Raw genomic sequence first — 11689 nt, forward strand, 5'->3', positions numbered from 1 at the left:
CGGCACGTGCAATTAGATGTACCTAGGTACGCCCGTATTACTCCATCTCTACACATGCAACATTGGTTGCCAGCCGGTCTCCAAACACAATTCAAGGTGTTGGTTATTACCTTTAAAGCCATAAATGGCTCAGGGCTAGACTATTTACAGGACCGCCTCCTTCCTCATACCTTGCTGCAGCAAGTAAGGGCCCACAGAGTTGGTCTTCTCCAGATCCCGTCCTGCCAAACAATGTCGGTTGGCAGGACCTCAGGTAAGAGCCTTCTCTGTGGCTGCCCCCAGAGATTCACATTATCTCCTCCTTACCGGTTTTCCGAAAAGCTGTTAAATCCTGGCTTTTCCGGCAGGCCTGGAATTAAGATTGATTGTTAGTATGTATGGTTTTTTTTATCATATATCTGATTTTAGTGATGTTTTAACTGTTTTTTACTTGTATTGTATTTATAATCGTTGTCAGACGCTCAGAGTCTGTTTTGGAGTGAGCGGCATATAAATGCAATAAATAAATAAATGTTCCTTTCATCCCACTCTGTCTTTACAGATAGTCCTCATTTAGTTACCACAACCAGAATCAGTACCTGGGTGGTTAAGTTGTTTCCAAGTGAAACTATAATTGTGTCTATGAACTTCACCTTTCTTTTGCTTTGCAGACTTGCAATGATTATAAATGTGAGGATTGGTCACAAAGTTATTCTTTTATCGCCATTATTATTGCAAACAATTATTAAACAAGGCAGTTGCTATATGAGGACTATCTGTACCCTGCTTTTGTAGATTGACAAATATTCAGCCTTCTACCAATTGAAAGAATAGAATATTCTTCCTTCACCTCTCCACACCCTCACAATGAGGATGCAAGCTTTACCTCAAAGCATGTTTCTTAATAAAACAGATTTGTTTTATTACCTGGCTCTAGATGACCTTAACTGTTCTACTTGCACACATTGCAGGTTTGTGTGTTTGCTTGGTGCTTTGAGTCAGTGTTGAACTAAACCATGGTAACTACCTGGTTTAGTTCACGCAGTTACTTTGTCAATATTGCCATTGCTTGCTTTGTAGAATTGACTGATAGTGACTGGCCCAAGTTCATTCAGTTAGCTTCATATAAGGGGCAGAGAATGGGGTTGCTAGAATTGACTGATAGTGACTGGCCCAAGTTCATTCAGTTAGCTTCATATAAGGGGCAGAGAATGGGGTTGCTTGAAATCACAGATTCTAGTTATATGCCTTAACAACCACATCAAACTTACTTGAGCAAATGTGTATCCTTAACTCAGAACCCAGAGAAGGAACTAGGTGTTCCAGTAAGTTACCATTCATTATTTTGGATTTGATAAGTAGAGAAATATCAAATGCATGCAGCTCAAGAGGCTTCAATCTTTTTTTTGCATAAACCTTTCAATTGCTGTTAGTCAATTCATAACTGTTTTCTTCCAGACAAAACTATACTTTTTTGTATTTTTCCCCCCAAAGGTGGGTAGATATCATGGAAAGAGCTGCACATCCTATTCATCAGGTAATATCATTTTTAAAACATTAAATGTAAATTTATTGTTTGATATAGAGGTTAGGAGAAACTAGAACCTCAGGGCAGATATGAAGGGATGCTGGAGGTTGATCACTTTTAAAGATGCTAAGATCTTTGAATTACAACCCCAATGCCCAATTTATAGGAACTCCTCTAAGAGCCAGGTTACAACTAGCTACAATTCTGGCTGCACCGTATCTTCTCTGCCTGACCTTCTGATTCCACTGCTGGGTTGGTGAGTCTGGAGTAGCTTAATGGGTCATGGTTTCCATAGTAACTATGGACCTATTCAAGTCATCAGGTCACAAGCATATTGAAGGTTTCACAGTAAAGCTAGTTTTTGTCTAGGGTCAGTCTATACGATCTAGATTTGGCAAACATAACCATCAATCCATTGTCAAGGTCACATCATTTTCTGATTGCTTTTGAGATCACTGGTGCCATCATACTGCAAGGCACAATGTTCTGATACAATAAGATTCTAGAAAGAATTTGAGTTTTTCCCTGGGATCCCTGTATTGGGTACTTCTTGGTTTTCTGAAAAATTCCAAGAAATGAAGTATATAAAGCAAAACAAAGGTAGTACCAATGGTAATAAATCCCATGGGTGCAATCCCAAAATAATGGGATTTGAACCATTTGAACACCATTGGCATTAACAAAATTACCATCAGTACATTGCAAAAGGCAGCTTTACTTAGAACAGTTTGCATCCTGCAATATTTGTAATACCATCAAACATCAGCATCTGCATATCCCCAGATCCTTGGGAAGAACTGAAAGGTGGATAAAAATGCCAAATCCAGTCTGAACATCTGGCTGAGTGACAACAAACCATAATGAATGCAAATGGTTTATGAGTATTTCAGCTCAGACTTGAAACATGAATCAGTATAACAAAGCTCATCCTTGACAGTGAGAAATAACTACAACTGGATGCTCAATCATCTAAATGTGTCCATGACAGAGCTGCCCCTTAGAAACTTCTCAAACTTCTGTGACATTTTAAAGACTAGGAAACTTATGTGCAATAAAATGTCATGGATTAGAGCTGCTTTATCAGCTGCAATCCACAGAAACGTATGATAAATGGGATTTTTTTCCCCAGAGACTTAGATGTCATGAAATTGATTTACAAGCATACTCCAGAATCAATGTTGATGTGTAAAAATAGTTTCTGGGGTTACATTTTAATTGCCTCATTTAAGGGCCCTATTTAGGAAGCTGAATTAGGAAGTACCTTCATGTCACTACTTAAGCAAAATTTCTACTACCATTAGATATATTTCTCAATATATCTCAATATATCCATTAAATGCTTCTTAGCATCAAGAAGTGGTCACTTATAGCAAATAAAATGTTTAAGAATTCAATGTAATAGATGTTATTGTGATAGAAGGACACAAATTGGGTATTATAGATGCTTAGCTCTAAAATGAAAGATATTTGTAGCATACTGAACAAATAATTGATTAGTCCACTTTAAACACATGTAGACCAGGGATGGGTTCCAACTTACCTCGCTGCTGGTTAGTTTCCTCCTGGGTGGTGGCACCTCATGCGCCATACAAAGAATCCCTGAAATTTGTTTTTAAAAATACCAACTGAAAACAAAATACTGACTGTATGCATAGTGCCAGAAACTTGACCTGCACATGTGCAGAAGAAAAACATTTTTTTAAAAAAAAAGATGACAGCGCCCATGCACCAGCATAGACTGATCTGGTTCAGTGACGTCATCGTGACATAACCAGTGGGTTGCTACCAGTTCGGGCAAAGTGGCCTGAAATGGGAGGAATCCATCCCTGATGTAGAAATGTTTGCATGTCAGAAGTTTCTGTACAAGTGGAAAAAATTGACTTATTTTCTAATGTTTACAGAACCATGTGTGGGAAAATGTCACCATGCACAATACAAGCCTTCCACCACTTGCTATCAAAAACCCAGAATGCCTGGGTCTCCTCCATCAGTTGGACAAAACCAAGAATATATGGATTCAACATTATTGCATTTTGAAAGACGGCTGTTTATATTTTTATGCTAGCATACGTTCTACACATGCTGTTGGTAAGTGGCTCCGCCTTTCTGCTGTGCATTCTTTTCTTCTCTTTAGAGAAACAGTTCCCCCCCTGAGTTACATAAAATAGTTTATAATATTTTGTAATATTGTGATAATGGTCATATAATTCTAATGTTATATAAACTTCCATAGCCTTTTGAATTTTGCTAGAAAAAGCAATAATCTTCTCCCACTAATTTATTCTATATCCTTCTTAAAATATGTAAATTATATAACATACATACCAGAGTTTGTTGCAGAAAAGTCAATTTCCTGAAGCACACACCTTTAGAACTGTGGCATGCTTTGGGTCCTCGTGGAGTCCACGAGACAATTTGCAAAATAGATACCGTATTTTTTGGAGTATAAGACACACCAGAGTATAAGACGCACCTTAGTTTTTGGGCAGGAAAACAGACAAAAGAATCTGCTTACCAGGTATTCCTCTGACTAGTATCCTTAGCCTGGTCAGCTTCAGCACACTATTTTATCCTCTGGTTAGGGCTTTAAAAAACTTTATTCAAAGAGAGTAACAATGAAAGAGATAGCAAGCCAGTAAAAGCTGGGAACCTGATTAGCACCTGGAAAGAAACAGTTGGAGCAAGTAGAACAATGGAAAAACCCCTGCAAGGACTTAGGGCTTAGAAAACATTCTTCTTTGCAGAGGATAACAATGAAAGAGCTTGCAAGCTGGTAAGAGCTGGGAACATTGTTAGCACCTGGTTAGGGCTGGAAAGAATCATTTGGAGCAAATAAAGCAATGAAACAAATCCCTACAAAGACAGGGGTTTGAAAACATTCTTTGCATAGAGTAACAATGAATGAGCTTGAAAGACAGTAAGAGCTGGGAACATTGTTCGCACCTGGTTAGTTAGGGCTAGAAAAAAACTTATTCAGAGCAAGTTAGAGCAATGGGGAAAAAAACCTGCAAAGAATTGGGGCTTGGAAAATATTGTTTGCAGAGAGAAACAATTAAATAGCTTGCAAGAGGGTAAGAGTTGGGAATATTGTTACCACCTGATTAGGGCTAGAAACTTACTCAGAGCAAGTTAGAACAATGAAAAAACCCTGCAAAGACTTAGGGATTGGAAAACATTCTTTGCAGAGAGAAACAATGAAAGAGCCTGCAAAATAAGAGCTGGGAAGGTCGTTAGCAGCTAGTTAGTGGGGGGGAGAAGCTACATTCAGAGTATAAGAAGCACCCTAATTATCAGCCTTTTTTAAGGAGGAAAAAGGTGTTTCTTATACACCAAAAAATACGGTAGATATTATGCAAATCATTTCATGGGCTTCAAGAGGGCAGTTACATCTGCTATCATGATTGTGGTTGCAGGAACTGGGCATGGCCAGTCTGGTGAAGAAAAGGACCAGGGGAGACATGATAGTAGTGTTCCAATACTTGAGGGACTGCCACACAGAGGAAGGGATCAGATTGTTTCCCAAGGCACCAGAAAGTCAGACAAGGAATAATGGATAGAAACTGACCAAGGAGAGATTCAATCTAGAAACAAGGAGTAACTTCCTGACAGTGAGAGCAATCAACCAGTGGAACAGCTTGCCTGCTTTAAAATACAAAAATTCAGAATTGATGAATTTTGCAGCTATTTGTATTTTATGAAGCAATTGTCTGCAAGTCAGCATGAAACTCTAATTCAAAAGTCCTTTTCCAGATTGGTTTTTAGGCTTTTCATAACCCAAATATAATAGTCTGAATTAACTGGCAGTTTTAGTAGCCTTTTAAAGTATGAGTGGGAGTCTTTCCTAGCACAACTTTTGTAGTTTTTCCAATATTCTTTGCATTTACTTATCTTTTTTCCCCTAGGTGGCATTTATTTGCAGGGCTACACTGTGAGTGAACAAAGCCTTGGATCCAGAAGATCTGTGATTGAAGTAAAGCCACCTTCAGAAGAATTTACTACTTTCTACTTATGTGCCGAAAGTATCAATGAAAACCAACGGTAAATTATTTCAACTTTTTTCCAACTATTTGTTTATTTTTTTTATCTCCTCTGGTATATTTCTACTTGCCTGTTTATACTTTCCTGCAGAAAAGATTACACAAAATTAGTTCAAAATTATTTGGAAACATTGCCTGGACAATTAAGAATTTTATTTTATTTATATAAGGATTGGCCTTAAGTCTCTCAGCTTATGTCTAAGGCAAAACTAGAACCCACAATCTTCCTGTTTCTAGTCTGATGCCTTGACTGCGACACCAAATTGGCTCTCAAAGTATGAATACTATTACTATATGTCACTTACAAATATGGAGGCAGGGATAAAGAATGGAAAAGCCTAATTATTTAAAAGGAAGCTCTAATTGTTTTCAAACAAAAATATGTATATTCATACTTATAAATAAATAAATAATGTTGGTTTTTAAAGATAGTTTTCGTAGTTGACATGGGCTGCAACTCACTTTATCGAATAGAATCATTATCCACAACTGATAGATTTTATGTATTTATATAAAGTGGGTTTTAAAGATCTTTATATATAAATTTACATATGTATAAACAAATATTAGGAGTAGCCTTCATTTTGCACAATGTAGAGAAGTATGTTGTAAAATATTCAATAACAAATAAATTCAGCAAATTACTGTATACAATAGCACTAATTGAGTTACCATTATCCATGTACCTTAATCTAACATTTAACATTGAAAAATCAAGTACAAGTGCTAAGAGAGTGCAGTCAAGTCTGCTGACAAAATGTAATTTAATAGTTCCACAGCACAGTCTTCCTTTAAAATTCTGCCTCGATAAATGGTAACTTTGGATCAAGTCCAAGAACAAATGAAGAAATGTAAGCTCTTTGTGGGGGGAAAAACAAAAGATGCTAAGTAGTCTAGGATACATTCATAGAAATACTAGGAGATCTGCAAATGATTAGATCCATTCTTCAAAACAAAGATCTCACAAGGTATTAAATATTAATAAACTGATTAAGTGCTAAGTTTTCCTGGAGAAATTCTTAAGCCAGGCTGGGCAACTTTAGCTCTTAGTAACAATGTGACCGCCTACTGCCGCACGAATCCCAGTGACCGATTAGGTCCCACAGAGTGGGCCTTCTCCGGGTCCCGTCAACTAAACAATGTCGGTTGGCGGGCCCCAGGGGAAGAGCCTTCTCTGTGGCGGCACCGGCCCTCTGGAACCAACTCCCCCCGGAGATTAGGATTGCCCCTACTCTTCCTGCCTTCCGTAAACTCCTTAAAACCCACCTTTGTCGTCAGGCATGGGGGAATTGAAACATCTCCCCCTGGGCATGTTTAATTTATATATGGTATGCGTGTGTGTATGTCTGTTAGTATATGGGGTCTTTTAAATCTTTAAACATTTTAAAATTGTTGGATTATTTTTGATTTGTTGTTACATGTTGTGAGCCGCCCTGAGTCTTCGGAGAGGGGCGGCATACAAATCGAATAAATAATAATAATAATAATAATAATAATAATAATAATAATAATAATAATGTGACCCCAAATTTCTTTTTCTCTTACATGTACTCACAAATGACTCAAGGATAGAAGAACACTAGTCTGTCCTCTTTGAGTCAGAGTCATACTAAGCCAAACTAAGCCAAACTACAACAAAACCAAGCCCACTTTGTAATATTATTTTGTTTACTGCACCCCAAAACATTATCTTGCCCTTTATACTTTCATAGAGTATCTTGTCTAAGGTAGACTTAGTATCCTCCACAAGTGTTAGATTTCATTTCCTTTGAATCAACTCTAGTAGAAGTTTACTAGGGATTCTGGAGTTATGGTGATAGCAAAAGCTGGCATAATATACTGTATAAACCTAAAGATATTGTATATTACAAGGATGTGTGTCTCATGATATAGATAGCTTTACCCTTGAGAAGTCTTTCACACAGTCAACTGAATCCAGCTTTAGCCATATTGATTTAAGTGCCAAAGCTCACTGCAACAATATCTCCAAAAAGGCTTCTAGAGTTGTTAACCTGATCCTACGTAGCTTCTGCTCTGGCAATCTCACACTACTCACCAGAGCCTACAAAACTTTTGCCAGACCCCTCCTAGAATACAGCTCATCTGTCTGGAACCCATACCACATCTCGGACATCAACACCCTTGAAAATGTCCGAAGATACTTCACCAGAAGAGCCCTTCATTCCTCCACTCGAAACAGAATACCCTACGAAAGCAGACTATCAATCCTTGGTCTTGAAAGCTTAGAACTACGATGCCTAAAACACGATCTAAGTATTGCCCACAAGATCATATGCTGCAACGTTCTACCTGTCAATGACTACTTCAGCTTCAATCGCAACAACACAAGAGCACACAACAGATTCAAACTTAATATTAACCGCTCCAAACCTGACTGTAAAAAATATGACTTCAGCAACCGAGTTGTTGAAGCATGGAACTCATTACCTGACTCAGTAGTGTCAACCCCTAACCCCCAACATCTTTCCCTTAGACCAGAGGTCCCCAACCTTTTTTGCACCAGGGACCGGCTTTAAGCTAGACCAGTTTTCCATGGCCCGGTGGGGGGGGGGAGCTAGCTGTCAGTGGCGCCGTAAAAGGGGCGATCAAGAGAGGAATGGATGAATGAATGGACGGAGGGTGGGAAGGAAGGAAGGAAAGAGGGAAGGGACAGGAACAAAAGAAGGGTGCAAAGGAAGCAAGGAAAGGTGTGAAAGGGGAGAGTAAGAGAGGAAGGAGTGAAAGAAGGGAATGAGGGAGGAAAGAAGGGAGGAAGGAAAAGGAAAGCAAGAAATGGAGGGAGGAAAGGAAGGAAGGAAAGAAAGAAAGAAAGAAAGAAAGAAAGAAAGGGGGAAGGGACAGGAACAGAGGAAGGAAGCAAGGAAACTTATGAAAGGGGAGAGTAAGGGAAGAAGGTAGGAAGGAGAAAGAAAAGAAGAAATAGAGGAAGGGAAGGTAAAAGAGAGAAAGAAAAAGAGCAAGAAAGAAAGCAAGAAAGAGAAAGAAAGAAAGGCAACTTCAAAGAAAGGCTCACTGAGCATCTCTCCCTCTCTCTCTCTTTCTATCCCTCTTTCTTTCTTTCTCTTCCTTTCTCTCTCTCCTCTTCCTTTATCTCCTCTCTCTCTCCCTCTCTCTTTCTCTCCCCCTCTCTCCCCCTCTCCCTCTCTTGCTATCTCTCCCCCCTCTCCCTCTCTCTTTCTCCCTCTCCCTCTCTTTCTCTCTCTCCCCCCTCTCTTTCTCTCTCTCTCCCCCTCTTTCTCTCTCTTCTTCTCACTTTCTCTCTCTTGTTTTCTTTCTGTCTCTTTTGCTTTCTCTCTCTCTCACTCTTTCTTGTTTTCTTTCTCACGCTCTTTCTCTCTCTTGTTCTCTCTCTTGCTATCTCTTTCTCTCCTCCCTTTCTCACTCTCTCTTTCTCACTTTCTCTCTATCTTGCTGTTGCTCTCACTCACTCTCTATCTTGCTGTTGCTCTCACTCACTCTCGTTCTCTCTCCGTTCTTCTCAGCGATGACGCGCGCACGCCCTGCCCGCCTCACCTTTGCGAGAGCACTTTCGCCCCGGGCTCTCAGCAAGGGGGTTTGCAGGAGAGGCGGGGCCGGCGAAGGTGATATTGAATGTCGGGGGAGAACGGGCGGTTGCGCGCGCTCCCTATCCCCCTGCTAGCCCACTCGGAATATTCAAAATAAGAAAAGCCTTCGCCGGCAAAGGTTTTTCTTATTTTGAATATTCCGAGTGGGCTAGCAGGGAGATAGGGAGCGCGCGCAACCGCCCGTTCTCCCCCGACATTCAATATCACCTTCGCCGGCCTCCGCTGAGGAAAGCCTTTGCCGGCATTTCCTCTCGGCGTCAAGGAGGCGCAGCGATGGGCGGAGAGAGGGAAGGGGGGGCAGCGGCGTCCCTCCTGGCCTTGGCGGGCCGCCCAACCCTCCCCACCTCCTGCAAACGCGGCGGGCGGCAGGGGGAGAGCGAGGAGCCGGTTCCGGCGGGCGCGGGGCTTGGCTGGCTGGCGGGGGGAGCGGCGCTGGTGGTGCAGAAAGGCCGAGGGGGCCCTGGCGCCGCGGACCGGCTGAAAAGCCCCAACGGCCCGGTCCCGGTCCGCGGACCGGCGGTTGGGGACCTCTGCCTTAGACTATCCACGATTGACCTCTCCAGGTTCCTTAGAGGTCAGTAAGGGGCGTGCATAAGTGCACCAGTGTGCCTTCCGTCCCCTGTCCAATTGTCTCTCCTTATCTCATATTTATTTGGCATAGACCAGGGGTGGGCTACTGCCCGGATGGGGGGGGGAACACAGCGGGGTAGTGAAAATGGAGCTCCACCCCATAGCAACCAATTTGCACTGAAAGATGTTGAAAGAAAATGCAGGGCGTCCTGCATAAGGCACACCTACAGTGTGGTAGTAAAAATTTTGGTAGCCCTTCACTGGCATAGACTCAATTAAAATTATTTACATATTGTGGATTTAAATGGGTTTATACTAAACTTGACTTAATCTGGATTCAACCCATCAACTCAGATGATTTTTTAAAAAATATTTACAGTCGTCAAGAGAATAATCATTTAAGCAAGCTAAGGTACAACCAACTCTGTGAAAAAGCAGGGGGACTTTTTTCATCTCTTGGTTTGAATGTATTAATGCTTATGTATTTTCAAGAGAAGGCAAATATCTGTAGTAAGTAAAAATATGCAACTTGTGCAATCTTTGCAAAGGTTAGCTACTTTCTGTAAACTGATCCAAAGGACAAAGCGTGATGGTAACAAATGGATATGACACATTTTGAAATTCTAGATCAATAATTCCCATTCTTGGCAACTTAAGGTATCTGGACTTCAACTCCCAGAATTCCTGGTTGGGGAACTGAAGTCCACACAAGTTAAAGTTGCCAAGATTGAGAACTCCTGTTCTTGGTGATACAGGGTTTTTTTAAATATATGTTTGATGCTGCATTCACTATGTTGTAATTAGGTATGTTTTAATTTGCAGTTAGATAAGTGTCCATTTAATGATCACTTTGACTTGTCCTTTTTTCCCAGGTGGATCAGTGCCTTGGGAGCTTCAGTCAGTAAATGGCTTCCTTGGAGCAAGGCCACAGAAGACTTCATGCATTGATTGCCATAAGAAATACAATGTGGAAGGAAAACTGAGACTTCTGTACAATTACTGGTCCAGGCTTTTATTATGAATTTTCAAGACCTGAGTGCAGCTGCTTGCACAAATTCTTGATCGTGTCCTACTATCTCATGAAAAACAAATCCTCAGTGTATTGATTTTTTTTTTAAAAAAAGTATAATGAATTAAAGACTGTACACTCAGATGTTCCTTTATTTATTTCAGCATCTTTTTCATTATTTGGGACAATCCATTGAGCATCTGTATCATTTGTATACAACTTGTTATGCTCTCATTTTCACTTAATTCTCTGAGGAGGTATGCTGGTTTCTCCTTGGGGTTGTCATTTCCTTTTAGGGGATTAAAATGAAACTTTCCTGAATAATATTGCTTATTTCCACTAACCCCTAGAGTTTTTAGTCTGTTCATGGGACAATAGTTGTTATAAATAGTAACATGTAATTTTGTGCTCATGCGGTGCTGCTGACTTAATTATAGGTATCTCTTGTTACTTGTAACATCTGATGTTTCTCACAGTGGTGGGATGGTATGCTCTCTTCACAATTTTCTCCAAATTCTGATGAATTCATAAGGGATGTTTTAATGTTTGGGGATGTATACAAGAGTTGCTTGAATAGAAGATAGCTCAGCTGTCGGTTCTTTCCTTTATCCCCTACCTTCTCCAGACTGTAACATAAGAGAGATTTTCTGCTGCTTCTGTTTTTTTAATAATGTTATTAAATTTTTAATTACATTAGTAAAAGATAATACAAAAGAAAAATAGAAACGTGCAAGAAAGCAAGAATAAAACATTTTAAAAGATGAGAAAAAAAAATAAGAAAGTAAATTTCCCCCTCATTACAAGCATAAACAACTTCACTATCTCTACATCTACTCTTAACAGATATAAAGATCTTCACCCATAAGTCATTGCTTGACTGAAGGCAAATCCAATGAATAACATCTGCTCCAGTCCAGTATCAGCAAAAAGCCCCCAAAGAGTGCTAAAATAACATTAGTAAAATTAGTAAAAACATATA

At 40.0% G+C, this 11689-nt stretch overlaps 1 long non-coding RNA gene across 1 annotated transcript; it reads left to right on the plus strand.

Annotated features, from left to right (window-relative positions):
* The first annotated feature begins 1226 nt into the window (after window positions 1-1226).
* On the plus strand, window positions 1227-3427 carry LOC139158984 (uncharacterized). The gene is made up of 3 exons (XR_011557785.1): window positions 1227-1304; window positions 1474-1516; window positions 3409-3427. It is a non-coding gene; the product is annotated as an uncharacterized lncRNA (long non-coding RNA).
* Window positions 3428-11689: the final 8262 nt, after the last annotated feature.

The sequence above is a fragment of the Erythrolamprus reginae genome, chromosome 2, assembly GCF_031021105.1.
Source record: "Erythrolamprus reginae isolate rEryReg1 chromosome 2, rEryReg1.hap1, whole genome shotgun sequence".
NCBI classification, from domain to species: domain Eukaryota; kingdom Metazoa; phylum Chordata; class Lepidosauria; order Squamata; family Dipsadidae; genus Erythrolamprus; species Erythrolamprus reginae.